The 22,334-nt window shown below is 36.2% G+C and overlaps 1 long non-coding RNA gene across 5 annotated transcripts in view; it reads left to right on the top strand.

Moving 5' to 3' along the window:
- LOC134483413 (uncharacterized) overlaps positions 1-22,334 on the top strand; it is a 723,689-nt gene that overhangs the window by 283,330 nt on the left and 418,025 nt on the right. For 4 of the 5 annotated variants that reach the window (XR_010060293.1, XR_010060297.1, XR_010060294.1 and 1 more), the window contains exons 26-27: positions 15,648-15,870; positions 16,219-17,221. This is a non-coding gene — a long non-coding RNA (uncharacterized LOC134483413). The remainder of the gene's footprint in view (positions 1-15,647; positions 15,871-16,218; positions 17,222-22,334) is intronic. The other variant, XR_010060298.1, reaches the window with a different exon arrangement.

Below are 22,334 nucleotides of genomic sequence, written 5' to 3'. Positions count from 1 at the left end.
TTAGAAATCTAAAGATGACTATAAATCTCCATTATGTATCCCCGTTGCCCCGGAAATACATTAATTTTACTCCTAACTGATTTTTAAAGAGCTTGTGAAGACCCCCTCTTCCATACTAGCAATAGGAAAGCCTAAAGCTCGTCACTTCCTCCTTATGCCGTTAGCTTTAGAACAAATTTTGAATCCCTGGAGCCTGGAAACATGCACACATGTGTGACTGCATGGTTGTGCTGGCTCACAGGAACAGACTGGGGGTTGGGACTGTGATTAATGAAGTCAGTGCAGCAGGTTCAGTTCTGAGAAAAGCAGTCAAAGGTGCCTGTTACCTCCACCCTAGGAATGATCAGCAAGGCAGGGCAGCAACCAAGGTCAGCTCCCACTTTGATCCTGTGTTTTTTAGGTAGACATGATTTTTGCACATTAAGTGTTTCAAATATGTTGCAATTAGAAAATTATTCTATATATCTCACGTCTTTGAAGGATCATATCAGAAAACTCTTACATAGCACCATTGGAAGGGGAAGCCCTGGGTCCTGCTAAGACTGAACCCCCACTGAACTAGATTGTTGGGGGGAGGGTGGCAAGGGGGGAGGATGGGGAGGGGAACACCCATAAAGAAGGGGAGGGGAGAGGGGGATGTTTGCCCAGAAACCAGGAAAGGGAACAACACTCGAAATGTATATGAGAAATACTCAAGTTAATAAAATACAAAAAAACAAAACAACAACAACAACAAAAACTCTTACATACACATACCTGACTTCATTTTTTCCTGTCCTGTGTTGTGCTAGCTGCAGGGGCCCTCCCCTTGAACCTTCAATCTGCCCTCTCACTTTATCTCAGTTCTCTTACAAAGTGAACATTAATATTTCAAAGAGCTGACAGTATTTTGGGTTATTGGTGTGTGGGAATAATGGCAGTCAGATAAAAAAAGAACATTTGTGTTGGTATACAGGTGCTGCATAAATATAGTATTTCTACAGGTATTTAAATTAGGTTTTGCCACGCCCTGAAGGATATGAAGGGGAAAATCACTAGAGGATTAATATACAGATTATCGTCAGAGGGAAGCCACAGCAGCAGGAGCGTTACAGAATAATAAATTTATTTTCTGAGATCGAATAAGGTAACCTAGTTTGAATGTTTACAGTCCTTTATTATCCTTTGATTTTTGTTATTTATTAGCATTTTTTAAATTTTGTAATGTTGAACAGATTCCACAATAAACTGGCGAATTAGGTATAGCATTCTTTGGATATGTTATCTTTTTATTTTGGCTCTACCCCTGATTGATTGAAATTTATGTGATAGGAAAATAGTATGCTAATTTCTGGTTATTGGCCATTCTTCATCAGAAAAATCAACACGGATGTGTATTGTCTTTTTTTTTTGTTTGTTTGTTTGTTTGCAGTTGTTTTGTAACTGTATTTTTTCATTAAAATGTATCATATTTTATATTTTCATTGAAAATTTATTTTAATACAATCAACCATAATTGCAGTTTCTTTTTTTTCTACTCCTCACAGTTCCTCCCCACCTCAATTCCCTTCTATTTCTAATTCCTTTTTTCTTTAGAACCACGCATCCCAAATTATAACAACCAAGCACAATGAAATGAAATATAATAAGATAAACAAAAACCATGATACTGAGTGTTGACCATGCAACCCAACAGGAGAAAATTTGCAAAAGAAATAGGCAGAAGAATCAGAAACCCACTACCTAACATATGTAGGAATCCCATAAAAACACTAAACTGAATTTTATAAGATATGAACAGAAGACCCAGTGTAGGCAATTATAAACTCTTGAACACAGTGGTCCACAGAGACATGTCATATCCTTTATGTCATTGTATTTTGTTTTCTATTTCAAAATGTTGTTTGGATTTAAAATTTTTAATGTATTTCCAAAGTGAAGGCCTGTTGTGACTAATGCCCACAGCACTTTGAGGCATCTTGAAGGTTTTTGCTTCTGTGTTGATTAATATTGATATAGCATAGTAATACCATACCACACACTTTTGTTATTTTAGCTATGTCATATAAATTTACATCTGACATAATGTCTTCTTTTTTTTTCCGGGGCTGGGGACTGAACCCAGGGCCTTGTGCTTGCTAGGCAAGCGCTCTACCACTGAGCTAAATCCCCAACACCTGACATAATGTCTTCTACAACACTTTTATTATTCATGTTTTCTTTATACAATAATTGTGTTTTTTGTTTCCGTATAATGTTACAGCTATATTGTTTTGGTTGGCATTGGTATTACTGATTACTACATTGAATAAGTGAATTCCTTTTGTTAGAATGGCAATTTTCATAAGAATAGCCCTGATAATCCATGACCATAAAAAGCATGTCGAGCTGTTTTCTGTTTTAATTTTCTTAAATTTGCTATTCTTATACCTTACATTTTCATTGTAAACTTTTGATTTTTCTACAGTTATCATATATAATATATATTGTACGTACAGACACACACACATATATACATATATTTGTATATATATACATAAATGATACTTTTCATAACATGGTGTTAATATATGTTTATAATAAATTTAACAATGTTGCACATAAATTTATAATATATATGTATTGTAAAGGATATTGTGTCTATTATTTCTTTCTCAAAATATTCATTACAGAAACATTAATTTCACTATCTTTTAATCCTGGAACTTTACTGAATGTAATTACTAGCACTATGCAGTTTCTGGTTATATATTTAGTACCTTTACTTATAGAATCCTATCATATTTAAATGATCATGAATTGACTTCTGCTTTTCTTACTCCTACTGCCTTTATAACTTACACACTTGTTGCTTCCCTAAGATTCCTAATATTGTCCTGAATAAGATATGGAATGTGACCTTGCTAGTCTTGTTTCTGATTTTAATGAAAATACTTTGAGTTTCTTCATTTACTAGGACGCTAGGTCTGAGTTAGTCCTTTCTTGCCTTAATGCTGGAATGGGTTCACTTTATCCTTACCAGTGACCACATTTCTAAGGAAACAGAACACTTGCTTCCCTACTAGACATTTACTCCAATAGCAATGTCTGCATGCATGGTTGGAGTTTTGAGAAAACCTTCATCCTCCTTCCTTGAATTTGTCCTTGGTCTTGTGTACCTTTAACTGTAACCATTGGAGTTCATATTTACAACAGCCATGACATTTATAGAGACAACAGTTCACAGCATTTCTCTAATCCGCTAGCTTTATTTAATTCCTGCAACTTTTTCTTTAATATTTCTTGATGCCAAAGCAGGCTGTTTGAGATGTCCCAACTGTGGCTGAATAATAATAGTCCTTATTCTCAGTATTTTCAACAGTTATTCATTCTAGTGCTAATCAACACCCACTATAATAAGAGTCTTATCTACTCAAAGAATCGTGAGAATGTAACTATGGAAATAAACAGAATAGTTAAAAGGGTATTTGACAAAACGACCATTTAGGAAAATAATATTATTATATTCTCTGGTAGGATCTACAAATTTCTTAGGTATGTTTGCTGCCAATGTTTGCAGTACCATTCCGGAATTCTCTGCTGCTGAAAAGGCATTGATTCTAATCAAGAATGTGGTTGGTTACTTGAATAAGTAGTATTGCCAAAATTACACTATGAGTGCATTTGACCTGGCAGGCCATTAAGGTAGTATTTAAGGTTTATCAATGGATAAGAAAATTATGAAGATTTCCCTGTACTTAGAAAATACACAGTCATCTTCTAGCACTATTAAAACTAGCCAGCAAGGAAAGTTTCCTGTATAGCTTATGTTTGATTTCTCAACGTGAAGCAAATGAATGTAAAGTCTCTGTAATAACACAGTCTTACCATGATGCTAAATAAGGCAGTCATCTGCTACACATGTAGCTGGAGCCACGGACTCAAGTATCATACTGATTGTTTGGTAATTGTTCCTGGGGGCTCAGAAGAATCCAGATAGTTGACAAAGCTGCTCTTCCAGAGATTGCAAACCATATATTGGCTGCATTCCTTCCCATAACTCTTCCATTGGGGTCCCTGGGATCAGTCTACTTGCTGCCTGTCAGGAGTTGCATCTATCTTAGGGGCTAGAGCCTCTAAAAGGATAGTTATAACAGATTCCTATCTGAAAACACTTCTTGGCAGCAATAGTAGTTTTTGCCTCTGCAAATGGATGGTTGCCAAAGTGGGGCGGGTACTAGATAGCCTCTCCTTCAGTCTCTGATTCATTTTTTTTTGCATTTGCTTTACACATGAACATCTCTGTGTTAAAGAATTTGAGGTGGGTGGATGGCTCTATCCCTCAATTGGAGACCATGTCTATCTATGAAAGTTGGTTTCTTCAAGTAGTATCTCCACGCTTTTGTGTATCTTAGCTAACATCATCCCTCTTATGTCCTGAGTGCCTCTTGCATCCCTGGCATCTAGGACTTTCTAGTCCCCCTCCATACCTCAAGCCTGCATCATATTTGTATTCATTATCCAGTAATTCTGCACTTCTCTCCATTCTCATCCCAAAACTGACCCTCCCCTCCCTTTTTCCCCCCACAACAGACTCCCCTATTCCAAGTCCTTCTTTGCCTCTGCCACCCATGATTATTTTTCCCACCTCTAAATGGGATGGAAGCATCCATACTTGGTAAGCTTCATAGGGTCTGTGAGTCATAGGAGTTCTGAGATTTGAGGCTAATATCTAGTTATCAGTGAGGCAAAACTAGGAGTGTCCTTTTGGATCAGAGTTATCATATTCATGATGATATTTTCAAGTTCCACACATTTGCCGTCAATATTGGCGAAGTCTTCATTTTTACTAGCTAAGTAGTATTCTATTGTGTAAACATACCATGTTTTCTGTATCCATTCTTCCGTTGAGAGACATCTGGGTCGATCCCAGCTTCTGGCTCTTATAATAAGGCTGCCATGAACATAACCAAACACATGTTCTTGTTATATGTTGGAGAATCTTTTGAATGATAGTGGTCTTCAGGTAAATATATTTCCAATTTTCTGAGGAACTTCTAGACTGCTTCCAGAGTGGTTGTACCTTCTTACAATCCCATCAACAATGGAGGGGTGTTCCTCTTTCTCCACATCCTTGACACCATGTACTGTCAACTGAGGTTTTGATCTTACCCTTTCTGTTGGGTATGAACTGGAGTAGAAGTGTTGTTTTGATACAATTTGCCTGAAGACTAAGTATGTTGAACAATTTTTTAGGTACTTCATGGTCATTCTAGATTCCTCAGTTGAGAATTTTCTGTTTAGCTCTATATGCCATTTTTAAATTGGATTACTTGATTCTCTGGACTCTAAATTATTGCGTCTTTGTATATTTTGGATATTACATCTCTATCAGATATAGGATTGTTACGTTGTTGTTGTTGTTTTTCCTTTAAACAGTGTCCTTTGCCTTACAGAAATCTTCAGTTTAATGGGGTCCCATTTATCAATTGTTGATCTCAAAGCCTGAGCCATTGGAGTTCTGTTTGTATGTTTTCCCCTGTGACAATATGATCAAGGCTCTTTCCCATTTTTTCTTCTATCAGATTCAGTGTATCTGGTTTCATGTGCAGGTCCTTGTTCCACTTGGAGTTGAGAATTGTAAAAGAAGATAAAAATCGTTCAATATCCATTTTTCTATTTGCAGATCTCCAGTGAGACCAGCACCATTTGTTGAAAATGCTTACTTTTTACTGTACTGTTTTCACCTCTTTGTCAATGATCAGGTGAACATACGTGTGTGGTTTCATTTCTGGGTCTTCAATTCTATTGTATTCATCTACCTGGCTGTCTCTGTACCAATACCATTCAGTTTTTATCACTATTGCTTTGTAGCAAAGCTTGAGTTCAGGGATAGTGATTCACGCAGAAGTTCCTTAATTGTTGGATATAATTGTCACTATACTGGTTTTTTTATTATTCCAGAAAAGGTTGAGAATTAGTCTTTCTATATTTGTGAAAAACTGAGTTGGAATTTTGATCGGGATTTCATGGAAAGTGTGATTGCTTTTGAGAAATGAACATAATTACTATGTTAATCCTACTCCATGATCATGGAAAGTCTTACAATTTTCTGTGGTTTTTTTTTTTATTTCTTTCTTCAGAGATTTAAAATTCTTGTCATACAGACCTTTCACTTGCTAGTTAGGGTCACAGCAAAATACTTTATATTATTTTTGGCTATTATAAAGGGTGTTGTTTTCCTATTATCTTTCTTGGTACCTTTGCATTTTCCATAGAAGAAGGCTATTGATTTGAGCTAATTTTATATTCAGCCACTTTGGTCAAGTTTTTTATCAGGCTTAATTATTCTCTGGTCGAACTATGGGGTCACTTAAGTATACTGTCATTTAATCTGCCAATAGTGATATTTTAACTTCTTCCTTTCCTATTTGTTTCCCTTTGACATTTTTGATTTTTTAATTGTTCTGGCTAGAACATCAAGTAATATATTGGATAAAAAGAGAAACAGTGAGCAGCCTTGTCTTGTTACTGATTTTACTATTGGACTGTTTCAAGTTTCTCTCCATTAAATTTGATGGTGGCTGTTAGTTTTCTGTATATTTTTTTATTATGTTTAGGTATGTTCTGTGAATTTTTAACTTTCCAAGAATTTTAACATGATGAGGTGTTGTATTTTGCCAATTTTTTTCTATACTAATCTCAGTTTTTGAACAAAAGCCCCTTATTGCACAAAGAGAAGTTATTCTCAAAGGAATGGAGACACTTGCTGAAAAATCCTCAGAACCAATCTCTGAATCACTACAAGCCTGCAAAAAAAGATATGCACCCAGTGACATTGCTAACTGCCACTGAGAGTTCAAGTAAGAATATATTTCATGTTGATTAAGGAGGAGAGGATATTTAATGGCAACATGGCATCTTATTAAGACTCACAGAGACCTCTTTTATGTTATAGAGATCCCCTTTAATTAAAATTGGAGGATTACTTTGTTATTAAAACAGTTTTTGTATAGAAACATGATTATTCATTTTAAATCATTCTTTTCCCAATTTTGCCCAGTGAAACTGGAATCGCCCATCTACCTTATACATGTTGATATCAGTAAAAATAGTATAATTTCCTGTTCACTCTTTTTATTAGTCATGGATTGCTAGAGTAACAGAAATTTTGAAATAAATATATAATTTCCTACCTGAGATGCTTTCAAATAATTTACAGGCCGAAGTCAATCTAGCTGAAAAATAGCTGTCTATGAATAGAAGATCCAAGAACCTTGTAGTTGTTCATGCTACATGTCTTAGCTGCTCTGTGGTATTCAACAGGATTATGATGAAAGCAGTCTTTAAGAATATTAAGTAATGGGTATGGTAGTGAGGTAAAATAAAGGAAGGGAAACAGAAAAACATTCCTTCTACCCTGTCCTTTCATAGGATTACAGTAGAAGATGCAACCCATATTAAAGTCAGATTTTAAATATTAAATTAAATGTTGCATCTTCACATCTCAAAGATCCAGCTTGAAAGTAGTCATTCCAATTTAAAACTAGTAAAACTTATTCAAAAGTGTCCTCAAATCTGGACTTTTGCCTAATTCCTGATTTTATATAAGGTGTCAGCCAAGAGTAGCTATCACACACACACACACAAAATCCTTTAGTATTACATTAATTAGAAAATAAGATGCTTTCTAGAAAATACCGAGGAATCCTTTTCTTTTCACTACCATCAACAATGAATAAGATCCAATTGCAGAGTGCTGCTCCAATCAGTAGACCCGCTACAGGAAGTAAGTCATAAAAGCGCTTCAGGCTGCAATGTCTCACCCCTCCCTCACCCCGCCATCCCCAGCTTCCAGGCTTCGGGAAAGACTATTAACCTGGTGAAACTACAAGGACCAAAATTCCTTTCGGTTTTCAACTTCCTCTGGAGCCAAGCTTAGAAGTGACACCAGCGTTAATTAACTAAATATGCTTGCAGGAACACAAAACCGTCGTTTCTTTTCCACTTTTCATGTTTAGGATATTTTCGTTTGAATGAATTCGTAATTATACGAGTAGTACAAGTCTTTCTGTTTTTCGGTAGTCTTGTTTTTTTCAAATATAAATTTACAAATGCGCCGAAAACTATGTTTTGCTTTCTAAATAAGGAAGTGAAGAGTTCAGCTTTAATTGAGGGATCACAGAAATCACGAACCACTTAGCATAATTTTAAAATGAATATTTTTTCTTGGGATTTTTAGCAGATTCGTAAGCTGTTGTTATTGTTTTTAACGTAAATTTAGATGTGATTCTTTAAATGGAATGTGGATATCTAATACAGGACATACTTTGAATTCTGCAGTTCTTTAATATATCCGCCAAAATGTATCTAAACAGAAGGCAGAGACAAATTTTATAAGAGATGCTTGTTTCAGTGCCACATAATTTGTCCTCAAGAATTATGCCAATTACAGTGTATGGATAATCGTCTCAGTGACTTTAAACAAATACTTGTCCTTTTTTAAAAAAAATATTTATTACTCTTTTTATATTGTCAGAAAAGCAGTTTGTTAAGAAAGCAAAAGAAACTTTAATATAGTCTATTTGTGATGTCATTTTGGTTATATCAGAGTTTAGCATTGAATCTTAGGAAATAATTTACAGCCAAAGAGCAAGTAGAGGGCCAGTGGATGAAAAATGTCTAACTACTGAGGAAGGCTGGCTCAAAAAGGATCAGAGTGATAAGAAACCATCTTGAAAACAGGAGGAATGATAAACATACTCAGATAGGAAGACAAGTGGATTCTTGCTTATAGAAAAAAATGGTTCTTGCAAAACAAAGGTTAAAGCAGCTCTCTGTAGTACTTTGCAAACTATGTCACAAAACCATCGTTTATAAAAAGGGTTGATGTGGTCTACCATTGAGTCCAATAGCAAAAGACCAATGAGATGTGCCCACATCAAGTGAGGAAACTGAGGCAGTTTCAATATTATCTGAGAATAAATATATTACAACAGATAGACTATTACAGGATCCAAACATGGTTCTTATTAAAATAGAATTATATGTGAAATATACATATATCCTAAATAAAAGATTCTGTATTCTGGATGAAATTTGATTGAGGAAGGAAACTGACATTTTTAGAACATTTAAATATTTTGTTGTTGCTGTTTTTCTGGTTTCTGCTGTAACTGTTTTCCCTTATAGGTTCAGGTATCTGTCTCTAGAGCTTTGTGATTGTCCAATGCTCTACTTGTGTTTAACAGTGTCATTCCAATAATTAAAGTTTTTTTTTCAAAAAGATCTTCCCTTTTTAATCAAATTTCTCCTTTCCAATAAAAAACCGTAATAGTTTTAGAGAATTCTACCATCAAATATGGACCTTGCCTAAATCAATCTTTACTCTAATTCTCAACATCATCATAACAAAATAAAATTGAAAGTCAAATTCCTTGAAAATTCACTTTCCATGGAATTTCTGATAGAGTTGTGGAGGTTTGTTGATATCTGTACCCAGTCTTAAGAGCCAGGGAAATTTTGATACCATAGGAAAGAATTATGTCCCAGTCTTCATAACATGGTGTGCTGCAAATTGTGTGAAAATGGCCTGTAATTTACTCTAACATTTCTGTCTAAACATTATGTCATTCTTTTTGCTTTTTGTAATTTCCTCCAGCAGCCAACTATTTATTGTAGGCAGTTGTAGCTATAACCTGAGAATAAATATATTACAACAATTAGACTATAATGTCTGAGAATTCAAGGACTTTCTCTTACATAAGTAGAAATGTTAAATATCTTTGAGCTCTTGTAGTCAATCCTCAACCTGGGGCCACAACTGCTTAGTCTCACATATCCTCTGAAGATGGCAGCAGCTTTAAAAAAATATTTTGTTTAACATATTAAGGAAGCCAAGCTTTATATTAATATTTTGTATTATCATTAAAACCTCCCTTTGTCCCAAGAGATTTCTCAGTCTTCAGGGAAAAGGAATCAAAATGACACTGAGATTCCACCTCACACAAGTCAGAATGCCTTAGACCAGAAACTCAGGTGGCAAAAGAAGCTGGTGAGGATGTGTGTCACTCAGAGAAATCACTCAGAAAATTGGACATAGTATTACCTGAGGAGTCAGCTATACCAATTCATGACACATATTAAAATGATGCTCCAACATTATAACAAGGACACATGCTCCACTATGTTCACAACAGCCTTATTTATAATAGCCAGAAGCTGAAACCCAGATGCCCTCCAAGAGAGGAATGTATGCAGAAAATGTGGTACATTTATACAAAGGAATACTATTCAGCTTTTAAAAACAATAACCTCATGAAATAATTAGGCAAATAAAAGGAACTAGTAAATATCATCCTGAGTAAGCTAACCCAGTCAGAAATAAAGATAAATGGTGTGTGCTCACCAGTAAATGGATATTAGCAAAAAAATTTCAGAACACCCACAATACAACTGAAAGACCATAAGAAAGTCAAGAAGATGGAAGACCAATTTGTAGATGTTTCGCTTCCTCTAAGAAGGGGAAATAAACCAATAATAAAAGGTAGAGTGTGAGAGGGAATTGGCAAGAAAAGAGGAGTGGGAGGGAAAAGGGGGAGGCAGAATCCAGGTATGGGAGGAGACTGGATAGATCTACAGATGGTCAGGAAATTGAGCGGAAGTTTCTAGGAATGTAGCATGGTGAACTGTTGTAGCCAACAGAAAGTCCCATATACCAGGAAAGCAAGGACCCGGTGGGGATGACATTAGCTGAAATACCTAAAAAACAGTAGAGAGAATCAGTAGAGACCATATCTGGAGATTAGGCACAGTCTGCAATTGAGACATAGGGCCACTAACCGATCTCACCAATATTAACCTAAAATTACACCTGTCTAAAGGAAAGGCAGAGATAAAAAGTGGAGCAGAGACTGAAGGAAAGGTCATCCACTGATTGCCCCACCTAGAGATCTACCCTGTAGGCATATACCAAATGCAGATACTATTGCTGAGGCATAGAAGTGCTTCCTGAGAGGAGCATGATATAACTATCTGCTGAGAGTCTCTGTCAGAGCCTTACCAATACAGATACCGATAATTGCAGCCAAACATCATACTGAGCACTGGGACCCAAATGAAGTGTTGGGGAGGACCTGAAGAAGCTAAAGGGCTTTGAAATCCCATCGGAAATACCATAATATCATTGACCAAACACAGCAGAGCTCTCAAGGACTAAACCACCAACCAAAGAATATACATGCGGGGACCCATGGCTCCAGCTGCCTATATAGCAGAGGATGGCCTTATCTGGCATCAATGGGAGGGGAGGTCCTTGGTCCTGTGAAGGCTCAGTGCTAGGGCAGTGAGTCTAGAGTTGAGGGCATGGGAATATCATGTTCATGGAAGCAGGACTAGGGAGGTTGAGAGGCAGGGGCCTTTTAGGAGAACCAAGGAAGGGAGAGGACATTCGAAATGTTCAATGTATAAAAATCTGTTTAAGTAATTTACTTAAGAAACTCATATAAATCCATATAAACAAACTCAAAGAAGAAAATTACAGGATTATCTCCTTAGATGCAGAAATAGCATTTGGCAAAATATAACAGTCTCTCATGTTTAAAGTATAGGATAAATCAGGAATCCAAGGCCATACCTAAACAAAATAAAAACAATTTACTACAAACAAACAGCCAACACCAAATAAATGGAGAGACACCTGAAGTAATCACACTATAATGGGAGACAAGAGAAGGATGTTCACTTTCCCGATATATAATAAATATAGTACTCAAAGTGCTAGCTAGAAAAATAAGGCAACATAAAGAGATCAAGCGGATATAAAATTGCAAAGAAGAAATAAAGGTATCATTATATGCATATGATATGATAGTATATGTAATCAATCCCAAACATTCTTCCAGAGAATTACTCCAACAGATAAACAAGTTCAGCAAAGTTGACAAATATATAATTAACTCAAATAAATCAGTAGCCTTACTGTATACAAATGATAAATTGACTGAGAAAGAAATTAGGGAAATAACCTATAGATAGGACAAAATCTTCACTACCTCCACATATGATAGAGGGCTCATATCAAACATATATTAAAAAACTCAAGAAAGTAACCAAAAAAAGAAACAAGGAAAAATATCCAAACAAAGAGTGGGTTATAGAAATAAAAAGAGAATTCACCACAGAGGGATCTTGAATGATTGAGAAGCACCTAAAGAAATGTACAAAGTCCTTAGTGATGTGAGAAATGCAATGAAAATGACAATGAGTTTCCACTTTACATCAATGAAAATGACTAAGATAAAAGCCTCAGGAGAAAGTGCATGTTGTCAAGTATGTGGAGAAGGAGGAACACTCCCAACTGCTGGTATTGGAACCTGGTACAACCACACTGGTAATCAATCAGACGTTCCTCAAAAAATTGGTAATAGGTCTACCTGAAGAAGCAACAATACCACTCTTTGGAATATACCCAAAAGAGGGCCCACCATGCTACAGGGGCACATGTTCCACATTTTTCACAGGAGCCATGTTTTGATAGTTAGAAGCTGGAAAACAGAACAGGTGTCCCATGAAAGAAGAATGAGTCCAGTAAACGTGGTTCCTTTACACAGTGGAATACCACTCAGCTATTAAGAACGAGGACATCCTGATTTTTGCAGGCAAAAGGATGGAACTAAAAAAATATCACCCTGAGTGAGGTAACTCAGACCAAAAGTACATGCATGGTATGTTCTCACTTATAGGTTGATATTAGTTAAAGAAAAAATATGTAATAATCAAGATCCAGTTAACAGAATTCAGAAAGTTCAGCAAACCAAAGGGCCCAAGTGAGGACACATCACTCCCATCTGGGAGTGGGAAGACAACAATAACAAGGTGGAGGTTTGATTGATCGGGGAGGGAAAGGGGACATGGGGCAGGCGAGGAAAAGGAGAAGATGATCTGGTATTGTGTGGGAGAAAGGACTGAAACCCTAAGTCCAACAGAAAGAAAGGAAACAGGCAATTTCAAGGGGTCGAAGTTTGGGGATATCATACAGAATATACCAAAGACCTCAAATGTAAGAAACTCTCAAGACTCAAAAGTAAGGACCTTAAACAAAATGCCCTACAATGCGCAGAGGAACTGGTAGAGACCACCTCCAGCAAAAAGACAAGGCATCAAGTGATGGATGGGGTTCCTATCTCACTGTCAAAACTCTGACCCATAATTATTTTATTCTAAAAGAACTGCAGGGATGGAAATGGAGAGGAACCTGAGGGAAAAAAAAAGATCCAGAAACAGGCCCAAAGTGGGATCCGGTTCAAGGGGAAGCCCAAAGGCCTGACACTAGTACTGATGCTGGGGTGTGCTTACAAACAGGAGCCTAGCATGACTGCCCTCTGAAAGGCCCATCAAGCAGCTGAGAAAGTCACATGCAGGTACTTATACCCAACCAATGGACAGAAACTAATGATTCCTGTCGTTTAATTTGGGAAAAGCTGGAAAAAGCTGAGGAGGAGGAGGACCACCCTGTAGAGGGTCTAGTAGTCTCAATTAACCTGGACCCCCGAGATCTCTCAAACACCAGAACACCAGACAGCATACAGAGGCTGACAGGAGGCCATTAATTAATTAATTAATTAATTAATTAAGGTGTAAAAGTTTAAAACTTATTTTGATGTTTGAACTATTTAGACAAATCTCACAAAATTTAACTATGCTCTAATCTTCCAGAGAAATTATTCAATTAACATCTCCTATATGTCTGCTTGTTATGATGTGTGAAGCCACTCACACTAGTGCTGAAGATTCACTCTTCTTTCTTCTTCAATCCCTGCAGACATTTGCTCCTTAGACCTATATTCAACCACTAATACAACGTCCCAACCAATAAAATATTCTATTTAAATATCTATCTTTGCAATTGGCACAATTAAAAAGAAATCAGGTCTACTTGAAAAATTCTGGCCTGCAAACCTGACGGCTAGTCGGACATCTTGTTATACCATAAATTAAGACATTAGGTAATATCACAAATATATCTATCTAGGATTTTAAAACTAAGATTATGTAAAAAAGAATTAATGACTATCCATGACCTCTTGGTATAGCAGTCTTTCTAATTTTGATTCAGGAAATTAAGCCTGGTTGGTCTTTGAAAAAATCCAATGATGTTCACTTAAGATGCTAGAAAATGCAATGAAGAAGATCCAAGTGATATTTCCTGACAAAAAATCCTTGTTTATATACTAAAAAAGATGCAATTTCCTGTAACCTCGTGTGTAAGAGGTATTCAATTTCACTCATGAGAAACTTTTACTATTCTCTATAAAAATGACTGGTGTTTCCTAATTCTTGTTAAGAGAGGGCTAGGGAACAGTTATAAAGCTAGGCTTTGAAATTTGAGGAATAGGCTTAGGAGCTGATTTAAATTGTTCTGTCTAGTACCACTGTAGCATGTTCCCATTCCTTTCTCCCCAAGGAAAGAACTTTATCAAAAGTATATTTCTATTTAATTATCAGATGCACATTGTTCATTTAATTTCTGTTCTCTATACCAATCTTACCACCTCCTATCTCTCCTTCCTTCATACTGAGTTTGCCAAGACTGCATTAGTGACTAGATATCTTGAACATTAAATCTGCCTAAATTGACAAGAACACTTCTCAGACAAGGCCCCAGCTTAAGCAGTTGTGTACCCTGCACTTGCCCTGAAACCATGTTTGTAATACCTCTTGCTTTGGGACTTTTAGTTTCAATCACATTTTCCTTCCAGTTTTCTTGAGCAAAACTTACTTTTGCTGTACCTTTGTTACAAGAATATTTCCTCAATCCATCCTTACCATTAGTTTTGAAACAATAAGGTTGACTGTCCTCTGCAATATTCTCTTTTGTTCAGACACTCGAGTTCTTTCTCAAAAGTTTCTACTTGTCAAAATCTGTACAAATAAGGGATTCTTCCTCTGAGCAGACTACTGGTTTGTAGGAGTTGGGAAACTGGGACCTAGAAGGGAAAACTGGTGACCTGCAGTGCAAATCACCAGATATTTATAGACATTTTGAGTAATGTCTTCTCAGTTAGTCTATTTTCTCAATTTCCACTAATGGCTACCATTTTTGGTATACACTGATTCTTCAGATTTATCTTGCTTAATCTATCTATCTATCTATCTATCTATCTATCTATCTATCTATCTATCTATCATCTATCTATCTATCTATCTATCTATCTATCTATCATCTATCTATCTATCTATCTATCTACCTATCTATCTCTACTATCTCCACCTTCTTTTTCTCTGTCTTTCTCTCTTTATTTCTTATTATACTAAATATATAATCCAAGGTCAAGAAAATTACAATTTCTTTTTCATTCAGTATTTTATCTAGTGTCCTTGGATTTTTATTCCCTCATGAACTAAACCTTGCTTCCAAAATGTACTGGAAGAAATTACCATTCAGTAATTTCAATACCAGAGTTACTAAAGAGAAGGAAACGCTTTTGTGTCTGGATAATAAATGCTGACCATTTTGGTCTAAACGTTCAATCAGATGTGAAGTCTCTGAGAAGTGATGCCTCAAGGTGAAGGTGCATAAACTGTGCTCCAAAATGATGAGGTCATAAGTCTATCACCTACCCATATAGCTAGTTATGCAGGCATGGAGATGTCATTGACAACAGCTTTGTCTTGTCACTTTGTTGCAGGGATCTGTTTCTGAAAACATGACAGAAGAGACTAATGGTTCAAGTGCAACTCATTGGCTGCAAGGTTCCCCAGTATGGGGCATGTGCAAATAGCATAGGATGATAGACAAGATCAGCAGCACCAATGGGTTGGAGACAGCTCTAGCCCGAATGTCCAACTGTATATGTGCTACAGAGGAAGAGCTAGAGAAGTTATGGAGATCTTTAACAGATGCCAGAAAAAGTAAGTGGATCACAATTATTAAGATATTGAGTTATTAATATGATTGAAGTTTCATTTTTGCTTTGTTCACATTGTTGCTTGATTATTCTCTTGAAGTAATAAAATAGTTTAAAACTTTTATTTTGATTTTACAAGACCATATTTTCCAAATGAGACTTTGGACTCTTACAGAAAATGTGGATTGTAAAAAGTTACTGGATTCTTTAAGGTACTGCATACGTAAACTGTTTGAAACGGCAAGGCTGTGGGACTCTGCAAGTGCCAGGACAGACATGTTTGATATTCAATATTTGGTAAAGTACTTGCCTAACTAAACAGATTTAAGCTTGAACTTCATCACAAATGCAGGTTGGATTATACACACAAGGAACAACACCACCCAGGAGAAAGAGGCAGAAAAATATGAATCTCAAGACCATCCTATGGATTTCTCTGGACAGTCTGAATCCATATCAGAGGAAAGGTGATATATGTTCTGTGCTGTTGTATGCTGTAAGAATTTAATTGCTTTTCATTTTATAGCAGTTACATTGAATGTATTGAGTTGAGGTCCAGAAAATGCTTTCAACTTTTAAACAATATCCATTCTATGAAAGATGATAGGGTCTTTTAAAATTGTATAATATATGATAGTATTGTGATTTGGTGGTAAGACTGTGTTGACAAGATTCAGAACACAGTGGTTTGAGTGAGATGCACAATATTACTTTCAAATTTTCAAATACCTGAGTCCATGTCTATGGCTGTTTGGGGAAGATTAGGAGATACAACATTGCTGTGCAAAAAATATCCCTGGAGATAGCATTCTATCATTCAAATATCCCATGATGTTTCAAATAGCCCTCTTTTCTTCTTCTTTGAAATATGAACTACTACTTCAGCAACCTACTGCTTGCCATCCAAGATACAGAAAGTTGAGAAAAAATCTTTCCTATTACAATTTTAATATTATTAATATATTTGGTTGTTGTTATTAAAGGATTCCAAAACATAATCCTGGCTATAGTTAAAAACAATACTGTCTCTCTGTCTATGCCTCTCAGGTATTACATCTAAAGGCATATACCAAATAGACTGGACTTTCTGCACAAAAAATTTATTTTTAAAAGTAAATAATAATCAAAATTAAACATACATTTTAAAATGAAATTAAAAACATTCCTGGTAAATTGTCTCACATCTTTCATCATGTCATCCTAGAGATGGAAGCAAAAGGATTATTAAAGTTTAAAGACAGCCCAGGCATGAGACATTATCTCACAACTTTCAAATATAAAAAAAGTAATAAACAAATGAAGAAATTAAGTGATGTGGAAGAAGGAGGAAGAGGAGAGGACTGTAATAAGCAGAGGTAAAGAAAAGCTCAAGAAACATGAGTAAAATGTTCATCGTATGTAAACTAGAATTCAATGCTATGGAAAGGAGGGGTTTTGGAAAAATCGAGCATGTACAAATGAAACTTTTGTCCAGAAAAATTACAAAAACATTACCTACACAATTCTTTATATTCCTAGATAGTGAACCCTGTATCTTTTGGGTTAATTTAAGAAATCTATTAATTCCACCACACTACTACAACTTTCCTAGCTGCCCATGTTAAATGCCCATTTAACTATGCCTGTATAATTCCTCTCTGTTACACAGATTTTGTAATCAGTACACAGAACTTTTTGTAAGTTGCCCAAATAACAATATCAATGCTAGAAATTATACTCAAATCAGAGATTATGAAGGCATAGTTTTCATCTGTAGAACATCATAGCATAGATTATTGCACACATCTCATACATTCCTTTATTCTTAGATACTACTGAGATGGTTATTCTCTCTTTAAATTTGATGTGATCGAGAGTCACCCGAGAGGCAAACTCTCTGTCATCCTTGTGCACATTTAATTTAATTAGCTAATGCAGGTAGGAAAAACTGTCCCCCTGGGTAGTACCTGGTTCAAGAGACTTAGCACTGGCCTCTTCAGTAAAAATTTGGCTCTCTATGTCCCAGAAAGGACTATGAAACTCAAATTAAGGAATTGATAATTGTACATATTCACAATTATTCATTACTTGTATGATTAATAATACAATATATTTTAAAACACACGGATTTCTTTAGGTATTTCCAGTGACCTAATCTTACTTTGCTGCACAGTATATGGATAGATCTAAAGAATTAAATATTTGTTTTCTTGTTTGGGTAACCCTGTATAATTCTTACCTTTTGTGGCTAATGTATAAAATATGGAAGATGAGAGAACTACAATATGATACCATAACCTTAAAGTCCTAGGTGGCAGATATACATGGAAATCTGTATGATTAAGCCAACCCATTCTATGCAACATCTTGGCCTGAGAAAGCTACTGATACAAATATAGATGTTAAAATAATAAATCAACCTTTCTTACTGAATACTCGCTGCCAGTCATCCTATGACAATATTAACAAATACAACAAAACAACACTGACGTTTCAGTGATATTGTTCCTAATAAAAATCAATATTTGAAAGGAATCCTTAAAATTCAAATTGACAGAAGTATGTTTTCAGCCATCTTTAAACTTCTCTAACATTGGTAGAAGATTCTTAGGGACTGATCTGTCATAGCACAGCCTGTTTCAGGGTGGTAACCTCCATCTCTCATTTTGGATTGAATTAATATATTACAATAGTTATCTGCTCAGTCCTACATTGAAGCAACTTGAGCCACACAAGAATAGATTCCGAAGGTTCTGCCATAGGATAGAAAGCAGAGTAATTCCATATGCATTCAAAGCCACCTTATTATTTTTGAAGATTTTTGCACATTGTGTGAATTCAAAGCATATTTACTATTTCCTAATGCATTTCTCTTTCCAGTGTGGACTCTGATTCACGGGAAAAGATATTGCTAAGTCCATATCATATTTTCAGTTCCTGGAAAATAATTCAGTGTATGAACATTTAAATTCAAGAATCTTACTATATTTTTGGTTTGTACTTTCATTTGAAAAATAAGCATGCATCTAAATCACCAAGGCTTAAAGGTGCATAGAAGATCCTGTGTGATGTTTCTACTTGTAAAATCAAGTATTACCCTGTAAGAGGATATCCCAGAACTCATGTCAGGATTCTAAAAACTACATGGGACTGCAGATCTGGAGCCATAGACAGCCTTTGACACGTACATACTTCTATGCATTTCCCGCCCAGCACAAATCCCCCCCACACACAAAGAAGATGTGGGAGAGAGAGAAAGAGACAGAAACAGAGAGAGAGCATGAGAGAGAGCGAGAGCAAGAGCGAGAGCGAGAGCGAGAGCGAGAGCGAGAGAGAGAGAGAGAGAGAGAGAGAGAGAGAGAGAGAGAGGAGAGAACAGAGACTGATAGATGCAGAGATGGAGACGGAGAAAAATATGCACACATGACTAAAATTATTAAAATCTAGCTAACCATGGTGACACATGACTTTACATCTAGAAAAAGAGATATTATAAACTTTCATTGAACATGTTTGTATTGTGACAGTGTTATGGCAAGGCACATTTTATGTTAAGCAACTCTCTGGGGTTCCACCAGCCAATTTTATCTCATGTCACTCCCTGTAAGAAAAGTTCCCAATAACCTTGATTCAGTGAGCCTCACGCCAAAATGTACACACATAATCACCTAGTTGTATGATGTGACTAACTGGATATTTTTTTGCTTTGGCAACTTTCTTATGCAGATAGCCAAAGATGTTTTGGATTGCCTTAGTCACTTGACAGAACAGAAAATTTGTCTTCCTTGCATAGGTATTCAATGTGTTTGTATGAATTTCTCCTTTAAATGTCCTTTCCCAAACCCTCCTTTAAAACAATCTCAAATCGACTCGGGGATTATTCGTACTATTATGAACTAATCAATAAATATTTTATGATAATTGGACTGAATCTATATTCATTTCCCAGGGGTCACAAATACCATAACAACTGCATACACATAACACAACTAGAAAAACAAAACTAGAAGAACTCCTGGTTTGCTGAGGTAATCTATTGATGTATTTTATGATTCAAATGAACTCACTGCCATCAAAAAAGGACTTCTTACAAAGAAGAAATTGAAAAATTAATTTTCTTAATAAGAAGATACTCATTTTGAATCTTACCCTAAAAAAATTCAATTTTGGCAGTACATGTATTTTAAACTTAACTTCAGGTGACAAAATTATAAGAAATTTTAAGTACTAAGAGGTGGATCTTCACATTGGATTGAGCACAGGGTCCAGAATAGAAAAGCCAGAAAAGGGACTGAAGTAGGTGAGGGACTCCCAGGGACTAAACCTCCAACTAAATGGAGCAAACTATGTCTACAGCCTCATATATACCAGAAGATGGGGCTTGTTGGGAACCAATGGGAATTGAGGACCTTATTCCTGTGAAGGCTTGATGCCACACTGTAGGAGAATGACATGGAAGGAGAGAGTGAGTAGGTGGGTGAGGAAGCACCCTCCTGTAGTCAGGGGGTTAGGAATGGGTTAAGGGGTCTGGAGGGATAATAAAAAAGGGGATAAAATTTGAAATATATATACAGAAAATATCCAATAAAAAAGATTAAGGAAAAAAATAATGTAATGAATTCATGCAATCCCATTACTTTTTTGCCATTAATAGTAATATAATAAGAAATAACAGAATTGATTTCTGAATCATTACAGTTAATTGTGAATACCTTGGAACTCTATAAAAGTAGCAGTATTCAACTATCAAACTCTCTCTCCAATCCCTTAACTTTTATTCTCTTGATTCTTCGTAAAAATACAACACGATTGGAAATATGCACTGGGACAAAAGGACATATCTTGGAGATTTGTTTGGTTTTGTTTTTTACTTGTTCAGTTTACATGCCTCTCACTGCTCTCCTCCTGCTCTCTCCTCCCACAATCCTTCTCACCATCACCCTTTATATCATCTGAGAGGGTGGGGGACCAATGGGTATCCTCCATCTTGGCATGGTAAATCTCTGAGAGGCTAGGGCCATCCACTCCATTTGGGGCCAACAAAGCACCCAAGCTTCAAGAACGCATCTCAAATGCAAACAACAGCATTTGGGATAGACCCCTTTATACTTGTTCAGTACAAATATAAAAACCAAGCTTCACATTTGCTATAAAAGTTAAGGGAGGTCTAGGTTCAGCTGGCATATGCTTTTTGGTTGGTAATTCAGTGTCTGAGAGCCCACCAGGTTCTTAACTCTGTTGGTCTTCTTGTTGAATTCTCATCCCCTTTGGGGTCCACAATCATTTCTCATCCCCTTTGGGGTCCACAATCATTTCTCCAGTTCTTCCATAAGAGTTCTCAAGCTACATTCACTATTTGGTTGGTGTTTGTATCTCTCTGAGTCAATAGAGATGCTCTGAAGAAAACATCCTCCTGTCTGCAAATATTACAGAGTATCAATATTGTTAGGGATCGGTACTTCCGCCATCAGATGGGACTCAAGGTGGTCAGGTTATTTGTTGGTCAGTCCCTCTGACTCTGCCCCATTCCTTGTGCCTACGTTTTTTGTACACAGGATAAATATTGGCTTGAACATTTTGAGAATTGTTTGGTGTCTCTATAACTTTTCTGGGGTTACTGTCAGGCTACAGGAGGTGGCCTCTAAAGGTTCCATATCCCCAGTGCTGAGAGTAATAGCTAAGGTAACCTCTATTGATTCTTCAGATACTATTTTATCCCAAGTCTCTGTCTCATTATGGAGATACCCCACCCCCACTTCCCCTACACTTTCCTTTGCATATTTTCATTCATTTTCATGACCATGTAGCAATCTCTCATGAACAGGTAGCATCTATGACCACCCCTGAAGTTCCCCATTCTACTCATTATTACCTCTCCTTACTATATCCCTCCATCCACATGCCTCATAAGACTATTTCACCCCTTATAAGTGAGATTCAAGCAATCTTGTTTGGATCTTCTTTCTTTTTAACTTCTTTGAGTCTGTGGAGGGTAGCATGGATAACCTCAGTTTTAGGTCTAGTATCTCCTTATAAGGTAGTATATAACCTGCATGTCCATTTGAGACTAGGTTACGTCACTCATGGTGATATTCTCAAGTTCCATCCATTTGCACTTAACATTCATAATGTCTTTGTTTAAGAAATGCCAGGGTGGGAGAATACCCAGAGCGTCCCCCAATCACTCAGAGGAGAAGGGATTTCAAGGAAAGATTGTAAGAGGAAGTGACAAGGATGGGAGAATTGAGCCTGATGCAAATAAATATGTTAAAAAACAAATTAAAATGTATTAGAAGTTTTTGATTATGTAACATAATTGATTTCTTTGTGTACCTTTGATATATAATTTATCTTATTAATCCTATTATTCCTTTTTATTACCTACATATACTTCTGTTCCCTTTTTTCCTTTTTCTCCTTCCTGCTTCCCTCACTCTATCCCTTCTTTTGTCTTCCTTTCTCCACACTTCTTCCCCCTCCTTTTCTTCT

The sequence above is a fragment of the Rattus norvegicus genome, chromosome 1 (genome assembly GCF_036323735.1).
Source record: "Rattus norvegicus strain BN/NHsdMcwi chromosome 1, GRCr8, whole genome shotgun sequence".
Taxonomy (NCBI): Eukaryota; Metazoa; Chordata; class Mammalia; order Rodentia; family Muridae; genus Rattus; species Rattus norvegicus.
The sequence above is the reverse complement of the archived record's forward strand: the minus strand, read 5'-3'. Positions and strand labels throughout refer to the sequence as shown.